The sequence below is a fragment of the Oncorhynchus nerka genome, linkage group LG24, assembly GCF_034236695.1.
Source record: "Oncorhynchus nerka isolate Pitt River linkage group LG24, Oner_Uvic_2.0, whole genome shotgun sequence".
NCBI classification, from domain to species: domain Eukaryota; kingdom Metazoa; phylum Chordata; class Actinopteri; order Salmoniformes; family Salmonidae; genus Oncorhynchus; species Oncorhynchus nerka.
This window is the reverse complement of record NC_088419.1, coordinates 29829030-29843622: the sequence shown is the minus strand read 5'-3', so window position 1 is coordinate 29843622 and position 14593 is coordinate 29829030.

Here is a 14593-nt window from a genome sequence, read left to right as displayed (position 1 = left end):
TACAGTAGAGTACAATAAAGTTAGGTATAGTTCAGTACAGTAGAGGTCAATACAGTAGAGTACAATAAAGTTAGGTATAGTTCAGTACAGTAGAGGTCAATACAGTAGAGTACAATAAAGTTAGGTATAGTTCAGTACAGTAGAGGTCAATACAGTAGAGTACAATAAAGTTAGGTATAGTTCAGTACAGTAGAGGTCAATACAGTAGAGTACAATAAAGTTAGGTATAGTTCAGAACATTATAGTGTACTAAACTCTAGTGTGCTCCATTGTGTACTGTACTGAACTCTACTCCACTCTATTCTACTCAACTGTACAAAACAGGACTGTACTGTACTTTACTCTACTTCTCTTTGCTGTACTGTATTGTACTCTACTGTGCTCTTCTGTACTGTAATGTTCTGAACTATAGGTTACCCTACTTTTCATGACTGTGCTGTACTGGGCTGTACTGTGCAGTGTACTTATGTACTGTGCTGTACTGGGCTGTACTGTGCAGTGTACTTATGTACTGTGCTGTACTGGGCTGTACTGTACAGTGCTGTCCAAACTTGTGAAACATAGACCAGTTTGGTAACTGAATTTCAAGTTTTAATGACTTAATAATTCATAGTTGACTTCTCGGACCATGATACCTCCTCTGGGAAGTTTGAATAAATGTGTTTTTGTTTACTTGATGCAATGATGGTTATGCTTTCTGACTCTGCTTCCTTGAGTTTAGTGCAACATCTAAAGTAGAACTTGGTCGATATGATGGTTAAGAAAGTGTAAGAAATGGGTCAAGTGAGCTCCATGCAGCATTGAGAGAAATGTCATGTGCCTCTTGTTTGTTTCTATGGCCTCCTTGCAATATCCTATATCATATGTGAGCACCTGCTGTATGGTACTTCATATAGCCTGCTCTGAGTGAGATTGGTGGTGCTCAACCCGCGCTTAAATGAACAGACTTCAGTGTTCATTCAAGTATGTGGCATAGCTTGGAGCTGCTTGGATAGGCTACTCAACTCATTCAGAGATTAATTAATGAAAAAATCTTCGATTGCAACCTGATTCACTTTTTGGGATTATATAGAGAATAAACCTAATGACGCCATATTTTATCTAGTTATATATATGGATTTCAAAGGCATCCAAATAGGAGCCTGCGCGATTTCCTGTTAGTCCAATCGAGATGCGATGTGTTGAATTCCGTAATGAAGTCAGCACATGTCACTATTGTAAATTATGGAACGCAATGATTCTGCTGTGGTCGATTTACTCGCCGCGGTAGTTTGTAGGCGCATCACCAAAGCGCTCCACTGAGGATCCCCGCCACTGACTAGTGCAATTTCTGTCCATCGGCTATATTATCACAAGAACATTTACAAAGTTTTTTCAATTTTTTTATTGGCAATTTTGTGGAAGGAGGCAGTGGGACAGTATTATTTTGATGGAAAGTGAACAAAACTAAAGGGATGACTGAACACTTGTAAGGTAAGTAATTTCAAAAAGACTCACGTTGTTATTTTTATTCTATATGATACGATTATGGTTGCGTGTCTTTGTGGAGAACTTTGATTTATTTTCAAAATCAGAATTTTGACAAAATATTGACATGAATGTGAAATGTAGTCAAAGGTAGATATTACATTTCCGGTAAAAATGTTGTACTGTCACGCTGGTATAAAGGATTTGGAGACGGGCCGGAATACACAATAGGGTTTTTTAATACACCCAAAACAAACACGTATCCTGGGCTGTACCCAAACGAAAGAGCGAGGGTAACCTCGTTGAACGACACCCGAAAAGCACGTAGCATAACAGCGGCACCAACACATAGGTACTCACTCACATGTCCAACGGACATGGGAACAATAATCAACAGGACAATTGTGAACAAAGGGCACACTTATACAATTAATAATCAACTGGGAATAGGGACAATGTGTGCGTAATTGACAGTTCCGGAGGGATCCGTGACATGAACAGTAGGCCTAGGCTACGCCTAGATCAGACCGACAGTGAAACGTTTTGGGCACACCAGAAGAACATTCATTTCCAATGGACCATTGCGTTTGCCTTGCAGAATTGCGTGGCAGAGGGAGTTGCAGTGCGTTCTGTGTTCTGTGTGATGCATATGCATCAACTTGTATGCGTGGACGTGATAGAAATAGTAGCAAAAGGTGAATGTTCAACTTTTGTTGCACACATAACAATTTGGAATTACATAATGGAAAGGTTTAACTGCATAATTTATTAAGCAGCGTTGATGCAATTGTTTTGTCAGTCTGATCGAGGAATATCATTGCTCAATGCACGGTCAAGAAGCAGGGAATGTGTTGTATCGATTTAGGCTACATCATTATCACTTCTGCAACTATCTCTAGGCTAGTCTAATAAACCATATGAGAGCAAACAAGGCATTTTATAAGCTATAAACTACTATAGTATATCCATTGGGATTTATGTCATCGTGCATCAGGTCAATGTCTAGTTTTGGTTAAGTTGTTAACTAATGAGAATTTAGCATGAAATCAACAACACATGTCACCACATCATTGGATTTAAGTTAAAAGTTTGCAAAAAAATATATGAAATGACCTTACATTGATGATTGATTGTCAAACAAATCACTTCAAAAAGTAATCTACATGTGCATGTTCATCCACTCCAAAATAACTCCAGTATTCGAACAGTGCACTGTGCACCAGCCTTTTGATGAATGGAAAGTCACATCTGTTACAAAATAGCAATTGTGATTAGGGGTACACTCCTCTGGCCTGAATTAATTAATGCGTCTCGCTGACAAATTACCTTTTTTATAGAAAGAAAAATTGGAACACCTGAAAAGGGGCAAGCCATCCACCATATCACAACAAAAGAATCACGCTACACGTTAGCACCTTCGTTCTGATACTGCATGGAAAAGCAATGCAGAAGTTGGAGAAATCCAACGCATGAGACACACTGCATGCACGGCAACCTAATCCAGCAGAGGAGTCGCAGTGGTGCAGAATCCCTCCCGTTGAAATGAATGGACTTCCACCGGAACACATACAGTTTGACACAGTCGGTGTGCTTGAGACTTATACATAATGCTTTCATGCATAATACATTGCAGATGGAAGACCAAGGCCTAAAGTACATGATGTATGCAGTGCACATATGACTCTGGAGGAAAAGTTGATGCAGAGCTGCAGGCTCATATTTGGAGATAAGTAAATAAAAAGTGCTGTTTTAACTATCAGTTGTGGCCACAGACACAAATCTGATTAGATAATGCTCATATCTACATTTTCGTTTATCTTCAGAAAATATCTGAACAGAGGAAATTGCATTGTTTGTAACAATGTAGCATTAGTGAGATGTGAATATATCTTTAAATATTTTAAGTTGTATATTAAAGAGTTTAACCTCTCTGGGATTGTTCGGGACGTGAGCGTTCCACCTCGCCAACAGCCAGTGAAATTGCAGGGCGCCAAATTCAAACAACAGAAATCTCATAATTAAATTCCTCAAACATACAAGTATTAAACACCATTTTAAAGATAAACTTCTTGTTAATCCAGCCACAGCCACAAAACACACCATGCGATTATGTTAGGTCAGCGCCTAGCCACAGAAAACCATATAGCCATTTTCCAACCAAGGAGAGGTGTCACAAAAGTCAGAAATAGCATTCAAATGAATCACTTACCTTTGAGGATCTTCATCTGATGGCACTCCCAGGTCTCCATGTTAGACAATAAATGTTTGTTTTGTTCGATAAAGTTCATCTTTATGTCCAAATACCTCCTTTTTGTTCACGTTTTTAGTCCAGTAATCCAAATGCAAAAAGTGCGGGAACAAAGTCCAGACGAACAGTCAAAAAAGATCCATTAAATTTCGTAGAAACATGTCAAACAATGTTTCTAAACAATCCTTAGGTTGTTTTTATCATAAATATTCAATAATGTTTCAACCAGACAATACTGTTTTCAAAGGAAAGGGAATGAACCTCGCGCTCACGGCAATGCGAGGTTCTAAACTAAAGCCTTTCAGCCTGACCACTTGTTGAAACTGCTCTTATTCGCTCCCCTTTCACAATACAAGCCTGAAACAACTTCTAAAGACTGTTGACATCTACTGGAAGCCGTAGGAAGTGCAATCTGACCCCATAGACACAGGATATTGGATAGGCAATCACTTTTAAAAAAACTTCAAACCTCAGATTTCCCACTTCCTGGTTGGATTTTTCTCAGGTTTTTGCCTGCCATCTGAATTATGTTATACTCACAGACATTATTTTAACAGTTTTGGAAACTTTAGAGTGTTTCCTATCCAAATATTATAAGCATATCCTAGCTTCTGGGCCTGAGTAACAGTCAATTGACTCTGGGCACGCTTTTCATCCAAACTTCCCAATGCTGCCCCCTATCCCAATGAAGCAATGTAAAGGGTTTGCATTCCAAATCACATTCTCCTGCTGAGAACAGAGAAATCTGTCATAGTACACAAGTAGACAAGTATTGGGCTAAGATACATTTGATTTCTAATGCAATATCTTCAGCGAAGGGTTCAGGGAACTTGACTCAAACGACTTTCCTATTTGCCTATCACACACACATTTCTCCCATGTATTTACTTCTGCCCTTTATGTACACGTGCAGAAGCATTAAAGGGAAAGTAGAAGTGTAGTCATTGTACTCATGAAAAGCTTGGCCTTTCAGATTGCTGCATCAGCCACAATCAACATTCAGAATCTTCATGTCAATATACGAAGTCATCCCTCGCCTCCTCAGCAAAATGCAGCCCTATCATTTATGTTTTTCCTCTTATTCTTCTTGTAAAAATACCAAATTGTATGAAAATCAATGATTATCCACCTCACAGAAGATCATTAGACCTGACGTTCGATAGACCACAATACTCTCAAACAGAGTAGTCATTACCTCCGCAATGCAATCAAATAAAGCAAAATGTCAGTATAGAGACAAAGTCGCAATTCAACTACTCAGACACGAGACGTATGTGGCAGGGTCTACAGACAGAGTTTGCATCACGGACAATCACTGACTTCCAGACAAACTAAACACCTTATTTGCCTGCTTTGAGGATAATACAGTGCCACCGACGCGGCCCGCTACCAAGGACTGGGGACTCTCCTTCTCCGTGGACAACGTGAGTAAGACATTTAAACGTGTTAACCCTCGCAAGGCTGCTGGCCAAGACGGCATCCCTAGCCACATCCTCAGAGCATGCGCGGACCAGCTGGCTGGTGTGTATACGGACATATTCAATCTCTCCCTATCTCAGTCTGCTGTCCCAACATGCTTCAAGATGTCCACCATTGTTCCTGTACCAAAGAATGCAAAGGTAATGGAACTAAATGACTATCGCCCTGCTGCACTCACTTCTGTCATCATAATGTGCTTTGAGAGACTAATCAAGGATCATATCACCTCCACCTTAACTGACATCCTAGACCCACTTAAATTTGCTTACCGCCCCAATAGGTCCACTGACGATGCAATCGCCATCACAAGAGGAATACCTATGTAAGAATGCTGTTCATTGACTATAGCTCAGCATTCAACACCATAGTAACCCTCCAAGCTCATCATTAAGCTTGAGGCCCTGTGTAATTGGGTCCTGGACTGCCTGACAGGCCGCTCCCAGGTGATGAAGGTAGGAAACAACATCTCCACTTCACTGATCCTCAACACTGGGGCCCCACAAGGGTGTGTGCTCAGCCCCCTCCTGTAATCCCTGTTCACCCATGACTGCATGGCTATGCACAACTCCAACTCTATCAACAAGTTTGCAAACGACACATCTCACTCAACGTCAACAAAACAAAGGAGATGACCGTGGACTTCAGGAAACAGCAGAGGGCCCCTTTATCCACATTGATGGGACAACAGTGCCTCTTCATCCTCAGGAGGGTGAAGAAATTTGTCTTGTCACCGAAAACACTCACAAAGTTTTACAGATCCACAATTGAGAGCATCCTGTTGGGCTGCATCACCGCCTGGTACGGCAAATGTACCACCCACAACCTCAGGGCTCTCCAGAGGGTGGTGCAGTCTGCACAACGCATCACTGGGGCAAACTACCTGCCTTCCAGGACACCTACATCACACGATGTAACAGGAAGGTTTAAAAGATCATCAAGGACAACAACCACCCGAGCCACTGCCTGTTCACCCCGCTAACATCCAGAAGGCAAGGTCAGTACAGGTCCATCATAGCTGAGACCAAGAGACAGAAGCTATTTATCAATCTCAAGGCCATCAGACTGTTAAATCCCTCTGAAACATCCTGCATTAAAATAATTTATGTGCCGACTGCCCTCAGTCTGTAGTGTCTAACCCCTAGATTAAAGCTCTCGTATGCAGTAGCCTAGTTTAACAGTGAAAGGGAGGTTCATTAACGGTTTTTTCAAATATAATCACTGGGAAGAACTACGGTTTGAATACAACATAGCATTTGTATTTGCTCTAAAAATCATTTGTCTTCGCTTAGGTCACATTGGAAAATATGTCATTGGACTTGTGTCCCTTCTCTTTGTTGAATAGCTCCTTAAAGATATATTATTTTCTCACAGAGGTTGAATGATTTCTCAGGTCTGCATGACAAACTGTGGATGCGCTATAGATGTTTGGAACTACGTATAAACAAACAATGCACTAAAATTGTTCATTTCAACACACTCCATTGATCGTGGACTACAGGAAACGTAGGACCGAGCATGCCCCCATCCACATCAACGGGGCTTTAGTGAAGCAGGTCGAGAGCTTCAAGTTCCTCGGTGTCCACATCACAAAGGACCTATCATGATCCAAACACACCAATACAGTTGTGAAGAGGGCACGAACACGCCTCTTCCCTCTTGGGGATCTGAAAAGATTTGGCATGGGCCCTCAGGTCCTCAAAAAGTTCTACAGCTACACCATTGAGAGCATCTGGACTGGCTGCATCACCGCTTGGTATGGCAACTGCTCGGGATCCGACCACAAGGCGCTGCAGAGTGTAGTGCGTACGGCCCAGTATCACTGGGGTTGAGCTCCCTGCCATCCACAACCTCTATATCAGATGGTGTCATTCCCGTGAAATGTTCAAAGACTCCAGCCACCCAAGTCATAGACTGTTTTCTCTACTACCGCACGGCAAGCAGTACTGGAGCACCAAGTCTGGGAGTAAAAGGCTCCTGAACAGCTTCTACCTCTGCTGAACAGTTAATCAGATGGCTAGCAGGACTATTTACACTGACCCCCTTTTTTTCACTATCTCTATGCACACACTCAAACATTCTACACTGACACACACACACACACACACACACACACACACACACACACACACACACACACACACACACACACACACACACGCACACACACACACGGACACACGCACACACGCACACACACAAAGCCACCACACACACACACAGTAATCAGACCCCGTGATTTATTCCACATTTTGTTACGTTGCATAACATTGAGTAAATTTATTAAAAAGAAAAAACGGAATTATCATTTTCACATAAGTATTCAGACCCTTTAGTCAGTACTTTGTTGAAGCAACTTTGGCAGCGATAACAGCCTCTAGTCTTCTTGGCTATGACGCTACAAGCTTGGCACACCTGTATTTGGGGAGTTTCTCCATTCTTCTCTGCAGATCCTGATCAAGCTCTGTCAGATTGGATGGGGAGCGTTGCTGCAAAGCTGCAGGTCTCTCCAGAGATTTTCGATCGAGTTCAAGTCCAGGCTGCCACCACAATGCTTCACCGTAGGTATGGTGCCAGGTTTCCTCAAGATGTGACGTTTGGCATTCAGGCCAAAGAGTTCAATCTTGGTTTCATCAGACCAGAGAATCTCGTTTCTCATGGTCTGAGAGTAGTTTAGGTGCCTTTTGGCAAACTCCAAGCGGGCTGTCATGTGCCTTCTACTGAGGAGTGGCTTCCATCTGGCCACTCTACCATAAACGCCTGACTGGTGGAGTGCTCCAGAGATGGTTGTCCTTCTGGAAGTTTCTCCCATCTCCACTGAGGAACTCTGGAGCTCTGTCAAAGTGACCACTGGGTTCTTTGTCACCTCCCTGACCAAAGCCTTCTCCCCCGATTGCTCAGTTTGGCCGTGCGACCAGCTCTAGGAAGAGTCTTGGTGGTTCCAAACTTCTTCCATTTAAGAATGACGGTGGCCACTGTGTTTTCTCGGGGACCTTCAATGCTGCAGACATTTTTTGGTACCCTTCCCCAGATCTGTGCCTCGACACAATCCTATCTCGGAGCTCTACGGACAATTCCTTCGACCTCATTCTTTGTTTTTGCTCTGACATGCACTGTCAACTGTGGGACCTTAGATAGACAGGTGTGCCTTTACAAATCCTGTCCAATCAATTGAATTTACCACAGGTGGACTCCAATCAAGTTGTAGAAACATCTCAAGGTTGATCAATGGAATCAGGAAGCACCTGAGCTCAATTTCGAGTCTCATAGCAAAGGGTCTGAATGCTTATGTATATAAGGTATTTCTGTTTATTATTTTCATAAATTTGCAAAGAATTGTAAAAACCTGTTTTCACTTTGTCATTATGGGCTATTGTGTGTAGATTGATGAGGGGGAAAATTATTTAATCATTTTTAGAATAAGGCTGTAACGTGACAAAATGTGGAAATGCACTTTCCGAATGCACTGTACGCCGCTGCTACTCTGTTGTCTATCCGGATTGCCTAGTCACTTTTACCCCTACCTACAGTACATGTACTGGACATATTACCTTAATTACCTGAACTACCTCACATCCCTTCACATTGACTCGGTACCACTACTCCTTGTACGGTATAAAGCCTCGTTATTGTTATTTTATTGTGTTCATATTTTTATTTTTTATTTAGCACATTAAAAAAGGATTAAAACTTTAAAACGTTTTATTGTTGGGAGAGAGCTTGTAAGTAAGGATTTCACGGTAAAGTCTACACCTGTTGTATTTGGCGCATGTGACGAATAACATTTGATTTGATTTGTTTTTCTATTTTACTCCTCAGTATTTGTATTTGTAATGATGTTTGACCGAATTCTCAAAGCCCATCACAGTCAATACTAACAATACAAGGCCTTATTATTTTTGGGAAAACCAAACAATCATCTGTAACTTCAGATCAAGAAATGTATAGAGCAGGCAGGCAAGCGGAGAAAAGTCCACAAGGCACATTTTACTAACATCTTCTTAACTTGTAAGCTCTGCATTGAATATAATAGCATTATTCATTAATTAAATGTATTAAAGCAAAACAAATGTATTTCAAGTCAGCCACGGTAGCCTACAGGGGGTGAGAGCACCAAGTTGACTGTCTTAAGTTATTTCATATATTATCTCAACCTTATATCACTATCATTCCCTTGAAGGCATGTGCATTTGCTGTCATACTGAATGTCTCACTTTTTTTGATGGTGTTAGATTCTGCTACCACCTTTCTTGAGGTCATACAGTTCTTTTTCGGGATGTTCTCTCCTTTTAACATGTTCATTGGAATATATTCTATAGAAGAAGTCCTGCTGTACAGAGTCAGACCCTTCTGCCTTGGCATGGACTGCTCGTCACTGATTCCAATAAACAGACAGTTTCCCAAGAAGTATTACACATACTATATGTGCTATATGGTATCATTATACATGGTCTGAAATGTTTCTATCTACCCTGCATCTCTACCACGTATGGCCATTCATCTCCAAACAGAATTTCAAGTTACATTTTAGTTACACTCAAACAGTTCCAGTAACTATTTTTTCAATAGTAGCACACACGTCTTGTAGCCATACAAAAGGATTGTGTGAAACCCAGATATTTCATTACAGTTAATGAACTATTCATTCAACTTTTACATTTAAGTAATTTAGCAGACGCTCTTATCCAGAGTGACTTACAATAGTGATTATATACATTTTCATACTGGTCCACCGTGGGAATCAAACCAACAACCATGGTGCCCTGGTGTTTCAAGCGCCATGCTCTTCCAACTGAGCCACACAGGACCATAAAGGTTAATTACATTGTGTGGTTGTTTTGTGGTGTCCCTCGGAGTCGTCAAAAATACGGACGTTTTAGGACCTGCCAGTGTTTTACACGTGATTGACAGACGTTGGGCATACATTGGGGGGAGTCATAATAATCTGAAACTGGACGTATCCCCTAAAGTTGCTTCTGAAATCCTTTTTTTCTGAAATTATTTGTTTTAAAAGCTTCTTTTTTTTTTTAAAGAAACCAAATATTTCCAATGTGACTGTTCACAGATATCCTCATGTGTCACCGACTCACTTTATGTAGGCCTACACCATGACTTGTCAAATACTAAGAGAATAATAAAGTGAGAGATGATGTGACTGTGCAAACTTCTGTTAGAATGTTTTAGTATTCCTCAGAGAGTGCGGTACCTAGGCTGAATTGCAGGAAACTGCACTGCTGGAAACCTGGAGCATGGAAAAAATAACATTCTCCTCGCATAGAGAACATCTCAAAACGTTTATTGTGATTTTGTTTCATCTGGTAGACTTTGATGAAGTGTTTTGAAACTGACAAATACTATTTTGGGGTGTGTAATGTTGTAGCTTCGACACAATGGCGGAATGATTGGCTCACACCTGGCCTTTAGAGTTATAGAAAAAGCTAACCTTTTGTCTGACTTGTTGGGAAAGGTCAGCTGTAAATGGACGATTGCTGGCTGGCTGGCTGCTGGTTCTCATAGCTGAGACACACCTTCAGAGATTGGGGGTGTCTGCCATAGGATTCACTGCACTGATACTGGCCACAACAAACAAACTCCCCAGTCCACACGTACAGAGCCTAGTGAAAGTCTACACACCCCTTGCACAGTCTTCACATTTGCCTACTGATGTACATCAAATACTCCACATTTCTAAATTGAATGAAAAACTATAGAACATTTTCCAAATGCATGAGAAAAAAAAGTCTTGATTGTTTATGTCTTCAAACCCCAGAGTTAATACTTGGTGGAAGCACCTGTGGCAGCCATTACAGTTGTGAAACATTTCAAAAAGATTCTAACAACTTTGCACAACTGCTAAGGAAACATTGCTAAAAACATTGTCAAAATTGCTCATGCTCAGTAAATTTGTTTGGGAGTCACTGATGGACAGCAATATTCAAACCTTGTCTCTGATTGTCGAGCAGATTTAAGTCAGGACTGAGACTGGACCATTCAGGAACACTCAACACCTATTGGAAGGCCATTCGGGTGTGTGTTTGGCATTAAAATGTGTGTAATTGTCCCTCTGAAAAATACAACTAGGTGTAGGTATTTAGAAGACTATGGCAGGGTTAGGTATTTAGAAGACTATGGCAGGGTTAGGTATTTAGACTATGGCAGGGTTAGGTATTTAGAAGACTATGGCAGGGTTAGGTATTTAGACTATGGCAGGGTTAGGTATTTAGAAGACTATGGCAGGGTTAGGTATTTAGAAGACTATGGCAGGGTTAGGTATTTAGAAGACTATGGCAGGGTTAGGTATTTAGAAGACTATGGCAGGGTTAGGTATTTAGAAGACTATGGCAGGGTTAGGTATTTAGAAGACTATGGCAGGGTTAGGTATTTAGAAGACTATGGCAGGGTTAGGTATTTAGACTATGGCAGGGTTAGGTATTTAGAAGACTATGGCAGGGTTAGGTATTTAGACTATGGCAGGGTTAGGTATTTAGAAGACTATGGCAGGGTTAGGTATTTAGAAGACTATGGCAGGGTTAGGTATTTAGAAGACTATGGCAGGGTTAGGTATTTAGAAGACTATGGCAGGGTTAGGTATTTAGAAGACTATGGCAGGGTTAGGTATTTAGACTATGGCAGGGTTAGGTATTTAGAAGACTATGGCAGGGTTAGGTATTTAGAAGACTATGGCAGGGTTAGGTATTTAGAAGACTATGGCAGGGTTAGGTATTTAGACTATGGCAGGGTTAGGTATTTAGAAGACTATGGCAGGGTTAGGTATTTAGACTATGGCAGGGTTAGGTATTTAGAAGACTATGGCAGGGTTAGGTATTTAGACTATGGCAGGGTTAGGTATTTAGAAGACTATGGCAGGGTTTTTATCTGGGCTTTGCTCCTTTCGTATTTATTTTCATCGTGACAAACTCCCCAGTCCCTGCTGATGACAAGCATACCCATAAAATGATGCTGCCACCACATTATTTGACTTAGGCTATACGCTTTGGGCTACAGATGAAAAAGGGTATGATGAACTTCACAGGGTGGTGAAAGTGCATGGTATGAGTTTGATGCTTCTTTCCAATAAAATGTCAAGGGTCTTATTCTGGTGACATGATGATCGATGCTTGGCTGCCATTTGACAAATAAAAAGGAATCTACCTCTTTTGTCCATAATAATATCATCATGTAGGCTATACCTGCATATATATCTGGCTAGAGTGAACGTGCCAAGACTAGAGTGGGCACATTCGCTATATAATGTAACAGTTTTTTTGTGACAAAACCATCAGTAGAGTTGAAAATGAGAAGGAAACCCATTTAACTTCTCATTTTTATTCGGTGTATGGGAATTTACTGTAAAAGCTTGTTTTATGTGCACTACCTCATCATGCACAGCCTTTCATCCACAATATCTCCATTTGATGAAAACACATCTCTGGTGAGAAAATGTGCATGTTGTTTTTGTGCGGATTTTAGAATATTCAAATGAAAATATGTAACCAATTGGATGGGAACTTAGCTTAATGACTCCCGAGCAAATTTACTGAGCTTGAGCAATTAAAAAAACAAACAATGGATAAATGTTTCCCTAACAGTTGGGCAAAGTTGTTGGAATCATATTCAAAATGATTCACAGCTGTAATGGCTGCTGAAGGTGCTTCCACCTAGCATTGTCTCTGGGGTGTGAACACATGTAATAATACATGTCATTTTTGGGGGTGGGAAAATGTTATAGACATTGTTTTTACTTTTAAAATGTGGAGTCGATTGTGTAGATCGGTAGGTGAAAAATCCAATCAATTCCCCTTTGAGATTTAATTTGAAGGCAGATAAATGTGAAGGCTGTGCAAGGCGTGTGTAGACTTTCAATTAGCTAGGCTAACTGTTTATGTTGGATGTGGTGCAGTGGTTCTGCAGCAAGGCTCTGGATCTATAGCTAGTTTATGGGGTCTGTTAAGATGCTGGTGAGCTTGGATGTTTATGTAGGTGGCACAGATGAATGATGATTATGGTGATGACGATAGAGAAAGAGTTGTTGTTGTTGATGATGATGATGATGATGATGAAGATAATGATTGATTTGATGTAACAAATGTGAAGAAAAAACATGTTGTTGACAGGTCACGGTCATGCCATCAATCTTGTGCCAGGGGTAATTGTTTGCTAACTATTCTTCTCTTTGAACATTAGCCTGGAGTAAGAATATGTTTCATGCTCCAAAATCTGTCATTGCTGTCCAATTGTATGTCCGTGTCAAAGAAGTTTCATATAGAATGGCCATAGCAAAACATAATTGTGTATTGTTGCAACAATTAAGGTTGTGTCCAATGGTTTGCTGACATGTTTTTATGGACTGGTCCTGACAGTTCCATACTCCACTTTGCAACAACAACAACTACTGAACACCTCTACAATGGAAAGCAATTACTAAATTACTATGTAACAACATGTTGTTGATACCAGAGTAGCTACAGGTTTATTACACAGGTATAAGACTAACTTATTCTGTAGTCTGTTGGCGAGGCTAACTTGCACATCAACAGCAATATAATGATATCTGTCTCCTGTTGTGTCTCTCAGTTTAGAATGTCAGTCTGAACTCTTTGGAATCAAAGGTGATGTCAGAGCTGGAACAGAGCTGGCCCTTACAGGCCACTGCATGCTGAAGAACCTACTATTCAGCGGAAAGACATTTCGCAAAAGTATTATAGTGTTTGATTGTGTGTGTGTGTGTGTGTGTGTGTGTGTGTGTGTGTGTGTGTGTGTGTGTGTGTGTGTGTGTGTGTGTGTGTGTGTGTGTGTGTGTGTGTGTGCTTGTTTGTGTGTGTGATTAAACTTGAACTCTTGTGGACTCGTGAATCCCATGCAGCAGGACCTGTATGACCACCAGAAAATGGAGGTTCTGTTTTCACAAATTACTGTGTTTGTGTGCGTGCATGAGTGTGTGATTTGGTGTCTGGTTTGGGGGTGTTTGTGTGTCCAGTTTCTGCATTTGAACTCAAAAACACTAAAGAACATTTTTATAATCAGATGTCGATGTTAATTTAGTCTCTGGCTAAAGTTATGTGCTTCTTAGTTTAGATTGAATTTCCAAGAAAGGATCAGTCTAACCCTTGCTGCTGTTGTGTCGCTTGATTGCACTTTCTAGAAAACAGGTGACAGAAACAAACCTACCTGTCCAGTCTCTCCAGGATTCTGCAATTCTGAGTTTTTTTGTTTTTTTTGTTGCAAAATCGAAAATGTCCTGCATATCAGAGGAGACTGGTGGGATGAGCTATAGGAGGACGGGCTCAATGTAATGGCTGGAATGGAATTAATGTAATGGAGTCAAACATGTGGTTTCCATGTGTTTGATGTGTTTGATACCTTCCATTTATTCCATTCCAGCTATGACAATGAACCGGTCCT